Source organism: Elaeis guineensis, chromosome 2, assembly GCF_000442705.2.
Source record: "Elaeis guineensis isolate ETL-2024a chromosome 2, EG11, whole genome shotgun sequence".
NCBI classification, from domain to species: domain Eukaryota; kingdom Viridiplantae; phylum Streptophyta; class Magnoliopsida; order Arecales; family Arecaceae; genus Elaeis; species Elaeis guineensis.
Window position 1 is genome coordinate 10,104,245 of NC_025994.2, and position 21,720 is coordinate 10,125,964.

At 34.9% G+C, this 21,720-nt stretch overlaps 1 pseudogene; it reads right to left on the reverse strand.

The window, feature by feature from the left end:
• Positions 1-1,350: 1,350 nt before the first annotated feature.
• LOC105061509 (endoribonuclease Dicer homolog 3b-like) lies at positions 1,351-17,541 on the reverse strand (annotated as a pseudogene).
• Between the last annotated feature and the right edge of the window lie 4,179 nt (positions 17,542-21,720).

The window sequence follows — 21,720 nt, forward strand, 5'->3', positions numbered from 1 at the left end:
CCCTTAACATTCAACAGGAAAAAAAAAAAAAAATTTCAAAGTCCAGGAGTCTCGAGGCTATTTCATTGTTCGGTTGTATAAATAGACCACAACATAGGGAACTGCATGAGTTTTTTTGTTATTTGTCTCCACTAAAAATGAAGGAAAAAATGCTTATGACACCAAAACTTATTATAAAAAAGAAAGAATATAAGGAGCATAACCCTACAACATTTGAACTCCTAAATCCAAAAATTGGACTCCATTGTCTCATTCTATCGAAGATGATGCCAAAACTTATTAGAAAACAGAAAGAATATAAGGAGTTTAACCCTACAAGTTTTGAAATCCTAAATCCGAAAAATGGACTCCATTGTCTCATTTTATTAAAGATTCCTCACATACCTCCCCATTCAAAAGAATCTGTCTTTGTTGGGTGCTTCCTGGAGGAACATGTTTTCCTCTCCTTCCATCGCAGGTTCAATAAGGGTTTTTTATTTCCTCAAAAGCATAAGGAATAATTTGTTTGATACGATTTATTCATTAATGCCATTTGTTGGCTTTTCCTGAGTCACAAAATATCAGACATTCCAAGAATTTTCTCGAAATTTGCACCAGAGATTTCTTCTAAATATGCTTTTGTATATTTGATCACTTCAAAGGAATTAAAAACCTATATATTTGATCACTTTTAAGGGGATTAAACATCCAAAAGCCTTAAACCATTTCTTTGATTCATCGCTTAAGTAATTTCCCTGAAAAACAGATTCACTGCCTGAATAAATGGGGCCCATAATATTTTCTCTAATGTTTGTTCTACGAGAATATAGGGAAGCAAAATAGGAAAACCTTACCCAAACTATCGAATACATATACACATACATATTCAATTGCTTGACACTATTTTTCTATCATTTGATTCCTACCATCCGACCTACCATTTGACCACCACGAGTTCACCTTTCTGAAAGTACTTGAAATTCCTCTGCACAGATCCTTTTTCCTTGGGCTGTAGTGTACCTCGACATAGATCTTCAGCAACTTGTGTTTAACCATGTCGAGGACTGCAGACAAGATTCTGGATCCTTTGGTTTGGTGAACAAATTACAAAAATGAATGCGGTTCTCCTAATGCATCTTTTGAAATTGAAGCTCCACATGAATCAATAATGAAGTTCGCTTGTATAAACCAAGGTCTTGCTAACATGAAACAAAAATATTTGCTATAATGCTATAACTGAATATACATCTTGCCCATCCTTTCCTAAAAAAAGAACATAGGGATCCAAAAATGGAAGATGTAACAATCTGGACATTGTCTCAGAGAGAGAGGCTCGGTGAAATAGATATTTCTATGAAGATGATAGAAAGATCCTATGAAACTTTTCTGTTCCCTGGAATTAGCTTTGGGCCTTTCGGCCCATCAGTGAGATACCACTTTAAAAGAACTAGAATTCTATCCTTTGTCAAGACCTACGGACCAAAGGACAGCCTTAGATAGACAGTTTTTATGAGACGTAGGCCTCTCGAAATGGAAATCGCAAGTGCCTCATCTTCAACAATATCAAAACCTCAACCTGAAAGTCTTTCCTATATGCTCCATCGGAGTGAAAGCAGGTTCATCAAGGTTCTTTGATGATGCATCTACCCTGTTTCTGCAGCACAACAAGCATGGCAAATGCTGCTGAGTCTCGTGAGCTCTTCTTATCTGTTTGAGGCTCACCCACCAGATTTATAGCTCCAGAATTGGGTATATGCAATGTGATGTTTGATGTGTAACTATTGAATCCTGTTGCCCCATGCAATACAATTGGCGTTCTGCTCAAAAGTTAAGGGCACAACATAAAATAGACTCAGGTAAGAACTAGTAAATATAAAAGCATAAGATTCAAGCTTTATTGAAAAAGGTTGACCTGGTTCACTTAATAAGATTTGCTTCATATTTGTGACAAAGGATAACTTCTTGTTTCACTGTGATATGAAATCACAATGTCAGGCTTCATCCACTAATACACCTTACTCATATTTTATCACTTTCCATTCATGGTCATGTAAATGGATTTACTTCTTTGTTGTTTAATCCAAGTCTGCTGGGGCTATACATACCTGAACTTTTGTTCTGTTGATTCAAATTCAGGCATCGGCCACCTTGATATCGCACAAAGCTTAAATAGAGCATTCCTTGGTCCTCCTTTTTGGTTCTTCATTGAGAGAACTGGAACATCTGAGATTCATACACCAATCAACAAAATTGTCAGATCATGTAGAGAGAGAGAGAGAGATGAAAAGAACCGTCATCTTTTTTCTTTTCTGTTTGGGTCATGTTTATTTAAGTTGTATTATGATGAGCTCTTATTTGGAGAAAAACTTTCTTCATTTGTTTTACTTGACTGCCTGGCATCAAGTGAAAAGCTCATTAAAAAAAGAGGTCGGCTTGCTTGCAAGGTATCTATGTGCTGAATGTTATGAACTTATGATCTTTCATGTCATGTGTAGCTGGCCAGCATTTGTATTTTAGAGTTGAAGTTTCAGCACACATACTAAATTTTCTATGGAGCATTCAGTATGAGTAACATACTTTTAGGTTGCGATACATTTTGATTCTTACCTCACTTATATGTTGTTTACTTTCTTTTCATTTTTTTGATTTAGACGTGCTTGTGGTGTGCATGGAAAATTGAAAATATATGACTTGTGTACCAATTTACATGTTCAGCTAGAAGACAGGGTACATGATACAGCTTGGTGGTGCATTTTGCACTTCCTTCGGATGAATCGATCAACTACAAAATCAGTGGAATAGCAACATCTATTCTTACATTCCATAAGATTGAAGTGCTGAGAAATGCATTTGACAAACACATACGTGGATTTTGTTTACCACCCAGTGCTTCTAGTATCAGGTTAATAATCGACACAGCACAGATCAGGAGATCTACCAAATCGAATGGTCAAGACCTACCACAGTTTACATTGAACCATTGAGGCTCTGGAGGGCACAATCTTTTACACAAATAGCAAATTTTATGATATTGCAGTTGTTGAAATGTATCTTAAGATCTACATTTATATCTTATAGCTCCCAGCCATACTGTATTGGTTACTGGGTCAGAAAATGGCTAAAATCTACAGGTGTGTTTTAGGGACAATTTTGTGCTGAATTTTTGAATCACAGTCATATTAAAGTCCTTCAGTCAGATGTCAGGTCATGAATGGAAGTTTAGGGTTAGGATTATCAGAGCTCTATTAGATACCTAACAAAAGGCTTATAAGATAAGTTTTGAGTGCTGATGTGAATCATCACTTTACCTTAATTTTTTATGCAATTTTCTTTTAAGAAAAAAACAAGCATCGCAGATGAGCTTGTTCAAAGTTAAATCTAGTCTTTTAGATTGACATCTGGCCCCTATTGAAGTTACCTTGGCTAGGAAGAATTCAATATCACTCATAAGGGCAAGCACGAGGTCAAGAGCTGATTGAAAAAATTTTCTCAAATTTCCATGGATTATTTCTTAATCCATGAACTCAACTTGCTACCTATGGAACAAAAGTAGTTGCAGGTTTAGGATCACATGGAAAATCTATCCCTATTTATACAAATACAGTGATTTGAAAGGTCAATAACTTCTTCATCCTGTTTCTTAGAAAAACAAAAGAAAGACCACAGTTTCTGAAAAGTCAGCGTGTTCATATATTCATATTCAAAAGGAGTACACAAGCACCTTTATTTACAAAATTCTTATTTATTCTATACACAGGATACTCAATAGAACCATGTCTAAAAGCAAATTTGACAGAAGATAGGTACCTGGCTCCTTCAGCTTGGAAGTACTAATCTCCTTAACAAGAACATTTAATTGACAACTTTGCTCCAAAAAAGAACCTGCCGATGGTTCCAAAGACAGCAAGCACTCAGGCACATTTTGTAAGTCGGTTCTAACAATTTCCATGTGTTTGGGAGGCCCAGAGAGTTTGACACTTGAAGTTGAACAGAGGTTATCAACTTGTTGCCTCTTTTTGGATGCATATTGAGCATGTGAAATTCCTCTCGTCTGCCACAAAAAAGGAAAAAAAAAATTTCCCAGCCTCTGGTAAAGGAAAAATAATAGGAATTTTGCATTTTTTTAATTTTTCTCCTTGCATAAATACATGGTTCAATACTTAAAAAATGGTTACCAAATAACTTATCTAGGATGACAACAAACATACGTGCATCCAAGGAGAATCAACAAACCTCCAGATCTTTTAACAGCTGGAGAGCTGCTTGTGCCTTTGCAGTCTTCCTCTGCAGGTTACAGCCATGTCTTACCAATAGATCTTCCTCAAGTTGTATGCTAAGTTCAGCAACAACCTGTACTCCTTTGTAGGTAAATTGTGTACGTAGAGGATATCCCATACGGTTACATAACTCAACCAACTCATGCAGAGGAGGTAATTCAAGCTTGTCAGGTGCAACCATGGGAGAAAGTAGTGGTTTGAAAACCTCCAAGACTCTATCTAGGTTAAGATCTGTATCGATCAGGACCGCTCCTGCAATACTTTCCAACAGATCTCCAAGAGCCTAAATTAGATAAAAGTCAGTAGCATCTCCGGAAGAGAAGTGCCTAGTGAATAATGACAAGGAGATGCTTGCAAAACTCCTAGTTTAGTATTTAAATTTTTGAGTTGTAAGAGAAAGGCTTCAATATGACTAGGTCCAAATACATTCAAAAAAATAAGACAAATAAATAATCAGATCATAGCATGGACCAACCTTTGGTGCTTTAGGCATGGCAAAAAATGTGACCGAGTCACCTGTACCTTGAAATTCAGATATGTCTTTACGATATTCTCTAATTTTCAAAGCCCGTCAGAAGCATGCTGAAGATGTTTTTCAAAGTTATGCCTCACCGTTGCTTGAGCAAAATTTTCGTTACTAACTAATGCTGAACGCAAATCAGACAGTTCCCCTGGATCAAGATCCACATAAGTCTGAAAGAGATACCAAGTTATGAGCACACCCAGCAGAGTCTCCCAGAACTTCAAGCCGCTGGTAGCATTACAAGAAAAAAGATTAGAGTGAATAAAAGATTTTTGTGCACATATGCAGCACTTTTATCACTGTAAAAGGAACATTATTTAGAGAGGGGGGTCCAAGGGGAAAGAGAAGAGATGCTGAAGAAAAGCACTTAATTCATTGCATCAAACCTGATAACAGTATTTAATTCCTAAAACACGATGAGATGGATGCGTGATGGCTTCCAATAATAAACCCTTATTTGAAAACCTATAATCAAGTTTTGATTCCAACCCACCAATTTGATTGCCTCTAAGATGATGCAACCAGAGAGATGAGTTCATTTTCGCTTCCTCAATCATTACTGGCTCAGGTGAGACATCCATGCCCAACCACCTTAGCAATGAAAGGGCAGCACCTAAACCACCACCAACATAATATGCTCCTATCAGTACTTCAACACAGTCTGCAATAGTTTTTGGGCATATCCATCTATGACCCTTATCACACGCCTTCCCAACCACTATAGATGCTTCCTCAGACCAATATGCATTTTCAAGAGGCACTTCAGAAGTGTCTACCCCACATGTGCAAGGCAAGGGGTGCACACAGATTTGTCCAGGAGCAACCCAACGTCGTGGATCAAATGGGCAGTCTCGAATATAACCCTGAAGATGGAAAGATTTAAAAGTTGCATCAAGAAAAAATAAGAAAGATAATATAGAATTATGATAAGCATATAAATACAAATGAACCATTCATTTCTTGAAAAATCATAATCAATTCATTAACAGAGAGAGTATCCAATTGCACTTAATAACTCACTACAGGATTAGGACGCAAAATTAATGAACTTGCGATTATAGTATACAATCTATCACACGTGTTTGCTAACTAAACTAAACAACTTATTTAAAATAAGATCTGAGTACTCCCCATAGCAGCAGGGTACCCTTTCTGAGCCCCCCCAACCATGTCTAGCCTGCACTAAATCTGTATTGACCTGTTCAGCTCAATACACCTTTCCTTATTTATTTATTGACATGTTTGTTTGTTTGTTTGTTTTGGACTTGTATTGGCCCATGCTGAGCCAGTTCTGATCCTGTACTGTGGCATGAATTGTATCCGTAGGTCATCACTACAATTACACTGTACTGTGGTATGAATTGAATCTGTAGGTCATCAGTACAAGCACACAGCTTGATTATTAAATCCTTGGTTTAAAACTCAAGTTGAAACTGAACCTGTTCACATCTTGTATTATCTGCTACAACTATAGAAGCTTAGCTTGAAAGTTTTATATGCATATCCTGAACACATGCTAAAATCTTATTTGCATGTCCATTTATAACATTTTAGACCATGCTTCGGATCTTTCTTTGCTGCTCCAGAATTTAAAATGTACATTTTTTAGAAGGTGTGGTCCTAAGCTGAGCGAAATAAAGGAAAATGATTCCTTTAACCAACCCTAACTAGTTTGGGATTAAGGCTTAATTAAGTTGAATTGTTCCTCATGTTGCAGTCATATTTGCTGCCAGCCCAGTCATAAAATTTACCTGGTGACCAAATATGATCAACTTCAGCTGTTTTTTTTGTAATGGCATACAAGTTTTGACATGGAACCAACAAAGAAAAATGAGACCATGTTTTCTAAACCAAGAAGATTCAACAAAATTGAAAGATGTGACCCAACTCTATTCTTAGTTGGGATGAGACTAAATTTGCTTTCTATCCAAGGTTCCATATATACATACATACATATATATGTAAATCAAAAGAAGTATATTACTACCACAATGACACAAAATATTCATCACAAGAGCAAACAAAACTACAAAATAAGGTAAACTGGAGATACTTATTTTAGAATTGAAAATTTGATGAGCATTGGAAAAAACATGAATGTAGACTCACAAAAAAAGGACAGTTACTGTGGAATTAATCCTTACTAATTGACTAGAATACATGCCAACACCTTAATCACATTTACCACCTTCAAAATTATAAGACAACTACTTTATAAACATCTTGGCATTCTGTAATTGAATTTCCATTCAAATGATCTGAAGTGGCACATGTCTAAACAACTTAAGAGGACAAACATGTCACATACCTGCAGGTAGCGATGAGTTCCTAGCTTGTGAAGTGTCGAGTTAGAAACTATCCAAGATCTGTATTCAGATAATTGTCCTTCACTCTTCATAGGATACTTTCAGAAAAAGATGACAACTCACAATGTACTTTGCACATGCAGCATGTTTCTTTAACACTGAATCTCCCAACGTACTTTAACACTGAATCTCCCAACAATTCCAGATGTTCCATAGAAAAGCCATCAGAGCATCTTGATGTTGTTATTGCTTCCAGAATCTGATCAAAAGAAAAGCGAAAATGAGGACAGTGATAAAGGAATAGTTGGCATACAGTATTTTGAAAACAGGACAAACAAATCAAGAAGACAAACCAATCAACTTGATATACTCTGGTTGTTGTAAATGCAGCACGTTTCTTCTCGTAGTTGGCTGGCCAATATCATTGACTCCAATCGATACATTACTGAAGGGAGTAAGTATGAAGTCCCCAAAACATCACTTGATACATTAAGATGGACCAACATCTCAGGAGGAATATGCACAAGAATATTTGATCTCTCACTAGAACTGATGGAACCATCTGCAACAGACATGAATGACATTGGCATATGAAAAATTGTGATATCAGCCTTTTAGGCATAGAAAATGCTGTATTACACATTCAGTGTTTAGAGCAAAGTTGATAAAAAGCACATGCACAATTTATATATTGGAAGTATGCATAAGTAATTTAGAGAACTAACTGAGTAAACTTTGTAGATAAAGATGGTAAGACCATACACAATTCTAAAAGTAGCTGATAAACCTACATACAGGTTACAAATGAAAAGTGAATTTGATATTCAATAATGCAGGAGATCACTTTGGAAGAACTTGGATGCCACATCACTATATGCAAGAACTTGAATAAAAGCAACTTCAGATCTGGCAGTTGAATATATCACAAAAAGATTTCAAGTAATGCTATGCAAGTAAATGATTTATATTATACACTAATATCATAAGATCATGCCAGCTCAAAGGGAAAAAAGGTCATTCCACATTCCTTTCCCCATTTAAGTTTTTTGATGTTTGAGTGGATGAAACAAGTTAGAGGCAATGCTTGTTGATGTTTAAGTGGATGAAAAGGATTTGGCTGTCATGTGGACGTGCATGTGTATATAAAGGAATTGAAATACTGGTTATTATTAATATATTACACAAACATATTCATGATATGAAAGATATTTGTTATTTTTCTATGAATCCTCTGGACTTTAAAGAACAGTTTTGGGTTTTCAGCCTCTTTCTTTAAAGAGGAGAAAAAAAGAAAGAGAATCTTTTAGCTTATAGTAAGCTAACATGATAAATCATCTGGAATCACAACATTTTCTTTTTCACTGAAAAGTGGCTTTTGCAAACAACAGAAAATTAGAAATACTAAATATTTCCCACAATAAAGAATGGTGTAATAGGTAAAAGCAACAGTACAGATGGCGGGTTTTACAGGCTTTCTATTTTTTACCTTTGTTACCATACACAGAAAATAGCATTTCATACCTAAAATGGGCATATATTTATTACTAGGCAACACATGTTCCTCACTAAAGACAGATGCTACACAAAATATATTTAGTCTAATGATGGAAGCTAAATATACAAAATGAACCTTTTTACTTGGTACTTGAAACCAGCAGATTGTAAGGATAGTGACTTTGCTTCACTAATAACAAAGGCTGTCCTGGATGCTGAAGCACAATGTTGTACCTGGACAGGTATGTAAACATAAATAATAAATTAACTGAGAGCAAAGAGAATATTATAACTAAAAATTAAATCTCCAAGCACTTACTTCTGATGGTAATAGTGTGAGAATGAATTGAATTTTGACCGTTTACCAGGGTTCTCATCAAATGGACTATCCGTGCACATATCATTCATTATGTTAAGGACAGCGTAGATCCTCCCTCTATGCACTGCCAGAACCACCATATCTTTAAGATATTGAGTGTAAACTGCTTGATTAGCCATGTGAACAATATTTGTCCCCTCACATTTTGTTTCATATGAGCTCGTAGTACAAGTCAGTGAACTTCTATGACAATCTTTTGAATATACATTTCTTAGAAACTAAACCACAGAAATGCATGCATTAATTCCCTTCCAGTTAATGTTCACAATGCCAGTACTTGTTGGAAATGGAGGCTCCATGGGTAGAAGCATGTACATGTATGAAGAGATCCATGGAAATTGTTTTTCATCTCCAAGCAAAAACTCGCTTGGTGTTTTACTATGGGAAATTAACTTCCCAAACAATCCATTGAAAAAGAATTCATGGAATAATTTTGATTTTGCCCCCTGAAATAAGTAATTAATTGTTGGTAAGGACATCTAAAGATAAGTGCTAGTAAGAAAAAAAGATCCTACTCAAATGTCGAGAATCATTTGTGCACAGAAACCTGGTTGGCATTTAACTGGATTTGCCCACATAGGGAAACAGAAGATCTGACCATCGTGTTCAAATGCAAGTGGAGTTCTATTTCTGTATTTGCTACATTGTCATCTAGTCTTGCCGCAGTTAAGAGAACAAATGGAGAGGAGCTACCACTGACTTGATTGCAAATAAACTTTATTTCATATGCATTTAGGATGACACCAGTGGCTTGAGATGCCCAAGTTCCTGATAATGCCCGAAGAGTGGTCATCCCATGAAGTTCTTTTCTTTTTGTTGTTCCTTCAAACACCACAAAAATAAATATTGAATCATTGGATACAGTTGAATCGCATAAACTAGGGATAAGCTTACAGAAATCCAATCCATCTGACAGGATGTTATCACATTAATATACTAGCTTGCCAATATGAATATTGGGAACAAGAACTGCATAAGCACACACTGAAGAAGAAATCTAAGATAATGCTAAAGGAAGAAAAAGGCAATAAATTTTGCATTCTATGTTTGTTCTTGACCAAATCAGTGGCAAGCCACTCTCATTTCATTAATAAATGAAATGAGACATGAACCTAAAACAAAGGAAACCAAAAATGAAAAAACAAAGAAGAAAAGGAGAAGAAAGAAAGGAGATGGCAGGAGACCTTATGCATCTGCACACACTTCTCATTACATAAAGCGCATTGCTTCATCATATCATGGGTTTGTCTTATATCATACAACCAGGACAGTAAGTTCAGAAGCAGTGCAAGAGATGGAAGCAGGAAACATTAGACTGAAGGATTCTAATAGCCCTTTTTTTTTGTTTGCTGCAAGAAATTATAGTTGCTTGTAATCACAAGTATGTGAACAGGGATGCTGAACTCGCCAAATATTTTCAAGAACTGAGGTCCACACTTAAGAATTTTCAAAGACCACAAAGAAGATAGGAAATTGAGGTCTGGTCCCTGCATTGACTGCCATTTTAACCGATGACTGAAATTTTATTTTTATCCCTTGTTTTTAGTGGCCACTTCATGCTTAATCCCTGGCCAATGTACAGGTTTGTTTAGAAAAAAAAAGGTATAACTGTGAATATAAACAGGCATAACTCTGTGCAAAAGCAGGCCCAACTGTGTCAAAGGACCAAGCATCAACTGGCTGCGAGGGTTAAAATTATTAAGGCTGTCAAACAAATGACAGGATGTTAAGTTTCTGAAGAATTTAAATAAAAAGAAAATCTATTACCATCACAACAACAAAGCCTTCTCCCACATGGTCACACCACGCTCACAGACAGCCAAACATCTAAACTGTGATGATAGAATACCAGCATAGAGTAAGCGCTCACTGTGCATCCATATGTTGCTCGTTTCCTAACCCGTATTATCATTATTGTCTATATACCTATATGATCACATATTACTTTTACACCCCTTAATTCCGAGTAGCATATAATTGCATTCAAAAAATGGTCTAATTAAAGTTTTATACAAAATAGCTTAGTTTTAAAATGCATAAATTGTTTTAAGTGTTTATATTTTTAAAACAGTTTATATTTTAAAACAGTTTATGCATCTAAAAACAATTTATGCAGTTTATGCATCTATATTTTAAAACAGTTTATGCATCTAAAAAAAATATATAAACAATTTATGCAGTTTATGCATAAATTGTTTATATATTTTTTTTTAGATGCATAAACTGTTTTATGCTTGAGGATCAAAGAAAATTTAGCATCCTAAGGCATCCATGCGAATAAATATTTAAATTTCAAAAACCGATTTCCCATTTTAAGTGAGAGTCCATATGGATTTTGGAACAACAAATGTGGAGAAGAGATGCAGCTATTTGGATTTAATGCATATGTCAGGTGCTAATTCGTCATTGATGGATTTTTTTTCCCCTGCAATGAATCAGCAAACCACTCCCCAATTTTGACAAACATCAGTTTACTATGATGTGAAGCAATTAGTCATGCAGATAAACGGAAACCAACAGCATCATTTACCTGCACCAGAATAATATTCATTTGTTCTTTTAATAAAATCATTCTCCCAAGTCTCTTCAAAAGAAAGTAGAGCATGACCCGTCACTGCTCCCACTTGCCCCATATGAACATTTAAGGACACAGACTGAATTCTGTTGCAATTCATGCTTACTGGACCTATTAGTCTGTGGAAACTCTCACTGAGATGTAATTGTGAAAGTCCAATTATTTCTTGCAAAAGTAGCAAGATAAAGTACATAAGGAAAATGTTTGGTGAATTAGAAGGAAAATAAAGTAATCAAAAGAATTTTGAAACTCATACATAGTCATAGCCAACATTGACATCAGATAATCTGAGGAAAATAAAGTAAATTAAGGATACACAATAAAACACATGCATACATATTCATGGAGGCAAATACACAGACAGACGGACGGACAAACATGCGCGCGCGTGCGCACACATAGAGAGAGTTTTATATAAGCATCTGCAGCTGTCAGCATGTACCATGATTGGTGCCAATGAGGTGTCGTCAAATGATGGACTGTGGGCTATGCCCCAATCTAAAAGCTAGTGGAGGAACCAATTTTACCGGACATTTATAGTTAAAACTTATCAACTTCCAGTAACAAAAAATGTGTGTGTAATCCCCTCTCATACACACACATGCACATATACACTCATACATATAAAAGGACTAAATTGCTCGTAAACCAAAATATGTTCTTGATACTTCATGTGCATCAAGTCATCGAAAAATCAATATCTATATTGTGCCACTAACTAATAACTGGATGTGGTTTAGGTTTGCTGTGAATTATAAACCAAGCTTCCACTATAGGCCTGCCTGTCATACACAATGGACTTTGACAATCAGAAATGGGATTACTTATTAAGCAGTCCATTGAAAGTTTGTCATGAAGCCTCTTTTGAATCTCAGATGATATCTAAAATGATACCTTTACTTTCCTTTCTTCCTTTTTTTTTTTTTTTTGATTGTTTTGAGCTGAATGACCAAGATTAATCTGAAATTACTGAAACTGCCAGAACTAGAGTCTATTTGAATTGGCTGAAACCAAACCAATACTGAGATTTTGAACCTTGCACATTGTTATACGTGCTTTCAATCAGTTTTACTATTTGGATGCTTGTTTTGCTTGACTTGAGTTGAAAGAAGATCTTAGGTATTAATGCTTTCATGGTGGCAGGACTACCATAGAACCTTTTGACATCACTTCAATGTTATCTACTCCAGGCTTTGACCCTAACTATCACTTTATCTTCTCTGCATTTTCATCAAGTATAACGCTTCACAGTGGGCCCACCAATTGTGCACATTCTCTATGATGTCATAGTATAATTGTCATGCGGTACTATTGATAGCACTTGCTAGACCATAACTCCTGCTAGCTTGGAATTTTAATCTGCTTAATTAATTAAATTAATGTTGTATATTTAATAGATGCTATTATGTTATATTATTATGTTTAAATCTTGTATTGACTAAAAACAGTTGCATGTCTTTTTTCAGAAGCAGAAATAATGCTCTCTTCTATCCAATTTTGTGCATCAATCGCAAGCATTTATTGACTGTATGTGCGTCTGGGAACATTAGCAACTTCATGAGGTTGAACATGCCAGAAAATCCATGAGGTTGAACATGTCACTAATTTCCATTTTATTCAATATAAAAGCCTATGCAAGGAATATGTAATTTCGATTGGTCTATCAGTTCCATTTATACATCCATTATTTCCATTCCCAACTCATACAATATGAGTCCTTTATAGCTGTCTATATATAGACTTATTGAAATTTAAGAAGATAACCACCATTGCAACACTTGATCCCTAGTAATCAAAATCCATCTACTACATTACAATATTAATAATTGGCGACCAAGGGCCGGGAACAGTTTGTACCATATTTTGCGCCATATTGATCAAGGGTACCCAAAAATTTTGACATGACCAGTTTGCCACTAGTCTGCTCTATTTTGTTCTGCAATTTCCTTTTACATTTTATTCTATTTTATTGTCTTACTGCTATATTTTTGCAAGAAATATGATAGACGTATAGATTTAAGTGCCCTGGTCATGTTTTTTGATATGTAATGAAGTTTTTATACCAATAGTTTATTGCAAAACATCGTACAACTTGCAATTAAAAATATATTGAAAATATATATGCTTTAAATTAGCAATTGGAATATGATTAGGTACCATAAATTACTGAATTAATGAATGATACCAAAGATTACCAAAATTTAAGATGAAATAGTAAACTAGTAGAATTGATATGACAAATGAACAAAGAAAGGATGCGTTTATAACATTATTGTTGAACAACTATCATGTTTTTGACATGAAAAATAGAAATGTAGTCCCGCACCTCGATTCTACATGGTCTGCCCTACTACCTGCTTCACGTTATGTATCCACTAGAGGTAATCCTAGTACGCTCCAATGTCATGCAGTGGAAGCATCAATCCCGGAATTGCCCGATGTAATACATTATTTTCTAAGAAAGATTGTCCCTCTTCTTCGATTTTCAAGAAACAAAAAATAAGATAGTGTGATCTACCAATCTAGAACACCTTTCTAGCTCAAAATCTCAACAATCTTTGCTTCAAGTTTGTTTCTTGCTTCAAAGAGTTGCTAGCTTCTCCTTGTGCTTGTTCCCATGCCGATATGGTGGAAGACAAGCATTAAAACTATTAGAAACCCTTCCCGAATGCTACCACTAGGTTTGACATTGAGTTGGGCTGACTACAGGGCAGTTCAAGCCTAATCTACCTTGTGTTGCCCAGTTCAAGGCCAATATAGGCAATTTGGCTGGGGTTCACCAACAAACAAGGTGTATTATAACCTTCCCTACCATCTCTTGGCTACTACGATAAATACTAGCCAATATAGGGCAGATATGGTTGGTATTTGAAACCATGATTCTGAATGGATTATATTTGTCTCCAATACGATGATTGTCCTTTCAATAACATTATAATAAAAGAAACAAATATCAAAAGCAAGCTTCACATGTAGAATGCATGTAAGGAATTAAAAGAAAGGATGGTCTTACGGATCGCTGTGATCCCACCCCCATTTTAACTATCATTTTGCTGCTCTATTCAGAATTTGCTGAACATGTGAGCATAACTATGGCAAGAGAATGTTGATTCAAAATCCTTTAAATACAAAATAATGGGCTAAGGTCAAACAACTATAAAGTCACTTACAATTTTTGTACTATAATATAGCAGAGATATGATAGCTATTCTATTACACTTAGCATGTTTTGTCGAACCGCCCTATATCTATCATACCATCTTGTACTATTCGTATGGGGCACACCGTACTGTACTGGATGGGAATCAGTATGAAACTCAAGTTTGGGTTAGTACAGACTCCGTAGCACCCGTACCGAGGTGAGAACCAACTCACACTGAAGCATACCAAATAAAAGATGGAAAAAAATGATTAGACAGCTGTTTGGGCATGGGATACATACCGTACCATACCAGACTGGTAAGATACCAGTATGATACTCGGTACCGAGATTGCAGACCTTGCACTATAATAATCTTCTTTTCAGGAACCTATAGTTACATTTAGAAATGGAATATTAAGAATGTTTTAAAATCTGGTGCAGAAACATTCTATGGACATCCTTCTCACTGAAAAGATAAGTTTCGTTTCCTTAATAACTTTGATGATGTCAGCATTGACAAATCTCTTTGTCTATTTATGACTTAGTTAAAAGTGCTTGCTTTGAATTTGGATCGATGTGAGGTACTCAAAAGTGATTTCTTATCAAAATAGGGTGAAGGAGTTAGGTTTATTGAGGGAACATCGAGAGTCCCAACTTGTACATTGGAGAAAGTTGTAACTTGAGAAAAATTAAGAGTTCAGAAATTAGATGTTCCTAATAGGGTTTGATTATAGATCCTTTGACCTACAAGTGAGAAGCTTATATGCAAGAGAGGAGGAGAAAATGTACTTCAGGTTTAAAACCAATAGGAATACAGGAACAGCTTCCAATTTCTAGCTATATTGAGTCATCATCTTTGTCGCATGATCACCCAAGCCCTTTTCCCATCAAATGTGGTAGCAAAACTCATAGTTGAGAAGGTTCATTAGACTAAACAGCTATTTTACTGGTTGTCCACTTGAGTTCAAAACTGTATAAAATATACATAGATAATATATTCTTAACCAAGGGCAATCTAGGCAAGAGAGGGGTTTGCCAAAAAATAGATATAGACAATTGGTGGGTAGTGAAATGTAACTTATTGGTTGTAGTTTTAGATCATGCAACCAAAGAACAACACTCCAAAATCCCCTAGATTTGTAGAGAGTCTAGATGAAGGAGAAGATGATAATTATTGATGTAGGGTGCTTTCTTCATTTCAAAGGCACATATAAACCAAAGAGACAAATTTAAAGCAATCCACACTCCACACTCTGATTTTAGCTACTTCAAGTAGTATCATTAAACGAAGCGCAATATCTTGCATAGTTTATGCTTAATCTTGGTCAGAATACAAGAATTCGACTCTGATTCTCTGAAGAGGTGCTTCAGTAGCTCGGATAAGATTGGTTGCTTGGAACCCAGATTTCTGTACTATAGCCTCCTACCTGCTTACTTAGGTGGGAAACAAGACCCAGGATGGAGTGTTACTCTGCTGGAATGTTAATGAAATTAAAATCAAAGGAGGTAAGTAATTTCTACTTTATCTTTGATTTTATTAAGCTAAAAAGCAGAACATCAATAGAAGGGATGGGTTTTATGGACTGACCCTTTCAGAAATAAAATAAAAAGAGTCAAGTTATTTCATTAGAGTTAGAATGCAAAAAAAGAAACAAAGAAGTCATTCCATTTCAGACCAATCGAGTACTAAAGAAAGATTGTGATTTGGAATGAACCAAAATTCTTGTTTGTTTTGTTATGAAAATAATGCTTAGGAATAGCAACACCACCCGATACAGCTAACCGACTACTCTGACAAACAAAACATATACAATAAACTAACAAATCAACAGAAAAAAAATCAATAGAATTTTTGAGCTATTACATTTAGATCGCATGTCTAAAAAAATGTTACACAACTACAGCCTTCAGTAATAGATATGATACAATTAGAAAAAGAAATATAGAACTAAGCATGTCTCAAGCATAATGTATACCAAAAAAGTAGTTAAGTTAATCCAAAGCATTCTTAGTGGTCATAATAAAGCAAAGAATGAATAAGGATACAGCCACATAAGAGAAAAGAGCTAAGAAAATTACTTGCGCATCTTCCGTATCATATGGCACCATCTTGTCCATATCGATGTTCTCCTTGATAACTCGGACCAACTTCAAACAAACAATTAGTGTGAGATCATTTACCAAACTGCATGGCAAATTCTAAGCATTCAAAGAATTTAAAAGAAAATTCTTTTTCACCAGAGCGACATGTTCCTCTCTAGATGCCTCGAACAAGATTAGAGCCTTGCATGCCGCCATCTCGACTTGTAGGACCCAGGTGTAACCACTGATGCAAACAAGAATCAAGAATTTATCCATGGGTAGCAGAGGGTTCATCAAGAATGCAACCTTCTGGACTTGGAACCCAGGGAGATCCCCTTAAAGCTGCTCCATCTTCCACAAGCCATGGGAGGTGGAGCAGGAGGGGAAATCGGAGGGTTTTGGTGATCAAGAGGAAGACAGGGCCCTCCAGAAACCCTAGCCACAGGGGAAGACGCCGCATGGGGCGTCGCTGGAGGAGGAGGAGGAGGAGGAGGAGGAGGGCGGCGGAGTGGGGCAAGAATGCTGCTGTTAGTGGAACGGAGCCGGAAGCCGCCCCTCCCGCTTCCCCCTTTCCATTTTCGGAAGGCATTGGAAAAGACGGAAGGCGGGTTATTGCGACGACCCCTTCGGGGCGTCAAGAGTTTTAGCAGAGTATATACCCGGGTTGGTGCAAATCTTGGTGCAACGCCTCTTCAGCAACGCCAGTTGAGTGTGGAGCCGAGAACTGTAGAGCATGTACAGGGGAGAAAGAGCAATGCACTACTTATCATCTAAAATGTCCATGTATTTTTCAATTATAAACTTTGGCATGTGCGCCCATTATGCTCGGTCACGGGGAGATCTAGGAAGCATTTGATTAACCACTGAAATCAGAAACAGATTTGGAATTCGAAAAAACTAGGATAGGATTCACAACGGCCATATTTCTGCAGTAGTATTTGATTTATGATTAAATTTAAAATTAAAATAAAAATTTAAATTTTTTAAAAAAAATAGAGATTAGATTTTAGAGGGAAGTTGAGATATGAAATAAAAATAAAAATTAATAACTTCTATTTCAATTATTTGGTTGAAAAGAATTCTATTATGATTCTGATTTTAGGATAGAATGGGAATAATCCAATCCTCTTGAAATTCAATCTCAACCCTTCCTTAAGAATTCAAATCCTCATTTCAATTATAATTTTAGCCACGAACTAAATGCTACGACGATATAGTCATTCCAATTCTGATTTCAATCCGATTCTGATCATGAACTAAACAAAGAAAATGAGCACATTCCACTCCGAAATCGAAAGTGGATTGAAACCCCTTCAACCAAATAGTTGAAATGAGAGCCATCCATTTTTATTCTTATTTTAGACTTTAATTTTTTAAAAATTAAAAAAATATATATTTAAATGTGTGAGGATAAATATCTCCAAACCTATAAATTATTGTTTGGTGCTTGAAAATAAGAACTAGTTTTTTCAAAGAAAAGCAAGCTCTGCGCACAATTTCCGTTACAATTTAAAGATATATACCTGACACCTTCAAAATTCATATTCAATAATCTCAAAAGCATTATTGAACTGATCAAAAATAAATATTATGTTGCAATGATTAAAATTTGCAGCTCAGGATAAAAACAAAGTAAATGAATACTATTTATGCAGAGCTGCCCACAGCATTAAAGAAAAAATTGCATCGGTGTCGGAGGTTTAGATAATAGAAGTAGTTGCACTGACATTGCACTTGACATAGAGATTCATTTGGGCGGATGATGTTGTTATTATACCATGGAAAACAAGTGCTGTATATGTGCAATTGATGCCGTAAGAAAGTACAAGTAAAATGGGAGCCAGGTGGAAAGAAATATGAGAGCCAAATGCACCCTATACCACCAGAAGGCGCAGAGACAGAATCTACTCACTGCATGGCTGTGCTTTGTAAAGTAATGTGCATTGTTTGTTCAGCCAACGACTACACGCTTTTAACACATTATGAGATCAATGGCATTTTCCCCTCTTTCACACTTAACCTTCTCTCTCTTTTTTTACAACCAACACATATAGCAAGGTTGAAATGGCAAAGCTATTATGAATACAGCTCCTGTGTAGCAACATGTATTTTATGCACCAATAACTTTTTTTGTTCATGTCAAGAAAGAAAATCATAATGGAAAATTCTGGCAATGGGTTGAGTAAACTGCATGATGCCACAATCTAGAAATAAAAATACAAAAGCACTTTCTAGCCATTAGCTTTCTTTAAATTTTTTTAATTAAATTGAATGAAAGTAAATCGTTAAAAAGGATTGAATAGAAAAGAATTGTCAATGATATTGTAAAACATATTTTACTAAAACTTCACAAATGTTTAGGTATAATCATAAAAACTTAAACTCAATATTTTTTAACATAAATTTCAAGCAAAAGAAGAAAAAAAAGAAACAGATAGTTTTCCAACTTAATTATGTAATCGAACTATTATTATTTTTCATTGCAAATGGAACTACTATAATTTTTCATTGCTTTTGCTAATTGATTATAAACAAACTTAAACACCACCATGATTATCAAAAAGTTTAGGTGTTGTTTGGTATTGCATTCATTTTTTTCATAATCAAAAATAAGTAGATAAATTTTAGTTCGTTTTATTGACATTTTTAAAAATATAAGCATGTCTAGTAGAATCAATTATTTTTAAAAATATAAATACGACAAATAGCAGAGATGATGGTGAGGGTGCCTGATGGTGGTGGTGGTATAGTAGAGATGGTGATAATATTACTAGTGATGTGGTGGCGGCAATAGTAGCAGTGAAATTTGGAGCATAGTAGAGGAGTGGTGGTGGTGATAATGACAACTATTATGATATAGTGTTAGTAGTAAGACTGGCAATTTAGCAAAGATAGCATTGATTGTAGTGACATTATGATAGAGGTTGGTATAGTAACAATATGATATGGTAGAGATACCGGCAATATAGTGAAAATGGTTATTATGATGATGATAATGTGGCAAAGGTGGTGGTGGCGGCGATGGAGATGGTGGTGGTGTAGTTGGTGGTGATAATTTTGAAGCTAATGGAGGTGGTGATGGTAGAGGAGGTTGTGATAGTGTTTGAGACAATGTCGGGGGTGATAGTATGAAGTATAAATTTCTCAGTTTCAAAAATATTGAAAGTAAACATTTTTTTTCTTATATTTTTTTCTAAAAATATTTTTAAAATAAAAAATAAAAATAATAACATCAAACATATAATCTTGTTTTGAATTATGCAATTTTGTTTAAGAAATAAAAAAAATGAGAAACAAATGCAATGCCAAAAATGTCCAAAGTTTCTAGTTTTACACCAAATATCTTAAATGGCTAGAAAAATAGAGTTGCTACTTTCCATCTATTTGGTTTAACAAAAATATATATCAATAGGAATATAATTTTCTAGATTTTTCCACAAAGGTAGATATTTTCTATGTCCTAAAAAGGTGAAAATCACCAGATTCAAATAGAGGGAGAATTGGAGTTCCCATTTATTTTCCATCTACCTTCCAGGTTATATAAAACATTTTAAATATCAAACTTCCAAAGGGAAAATATCTTTCCCCTTAAAAATTTGGATTCAAAGAGAAAATATAACATAATTCAAAGGGAATATATAATTAGATTCAAAAAGAGGGAGATTGGGGCTTCTATTTTATTTTTATCTACCTCCTTCGGTATCTAAAGCACTTTAAAAATCAGACTTCCATGGAGAAAATGTCTTTTCCTTTTCACAATTTACAGATATTCATAACTTATTTTTGTGTCTCTAGGCATGTGTACAGGAGACTTTGTGTGCGTCTGTGGAGAAGTTATTGGTTAGACCAGGTACACCACTGAGCTGGTAGACCAATCCAAGTAGAAAATGGCGAGGAGAAAGAAGAAAAAGGAGGGAAAAGGGTGCTTTTGTCCATACTACTTTCTAGTTGGACCAGTCCATCAGCTCAGTAATGGATCCAGTCCAATATTGAGCAAAGAAAGGCTGCAATGATAGAAAAGAGAGAATTTGCAAACTATAAACCTACAGAAGAAATAAGTGAAAGTAATGAATACTAAATATTCTGGTCTTTCCATATTAACTAAATATAAATAATGAGGATAAAACACTCTATAGGTTACTTTCAAAAGGGCCAATGCTGGAAAGTAACAATGGATTAAGTAGATTTTGTATAGGAATTCATGTCACGTGATAGCAATTTCATATAAGGCCACTTGGTGCTTAGGGTGATTTCAGAGGACAATCCTAATAACCGTAATGGTAGAATCGAGTGGCTCTTCGTACTATATTTGCAGATAAATTAAATGAGAATCGATGGAATATTTTATGAGTTACTTTCAAAAGAGCCAATACTAGAAAGTAAATGATGCATGTCGGTAGCCCTTATATAAGGACAAACGTCATTGCATGGTAGCGAATGACATAATTGTATTTGATGATCAGGTGATCCTCAAGGACATCCCCACTTATTGTAGCCTATGATGACATTTGTTGATCCAAATGGGATCATGAAGATGATTTTAAATTATTGATGATTCTCGTCTTAAGATAATTTGATCTTCAATAATCTAAAATTATCATGTTTAGTATACTATATTCTAGTGCCTAAAATCTTCAGATATCTATAAGTAACATATTTAGTATTTTATAAAAAATAAAAATCACTGAACATATAATACTAAAACTATTTCTGGTATATTCTATAAAATATATATATTGATCAAATAAAATATGCTATAATAAATTATTAATATATTTTATAACAATATACTTATTGATCCTATAAATTATTAATCCTATAAAAAGTATATATTATTATATAATTAGTATTTTATTTATACTTATAATATATTATTATTTTAAAACTAACATTTGTTTTGATTAGAAAAATAAGATAAATAGAAATAATATATATTAAAAAATTTATAAAATAAACATAAAGT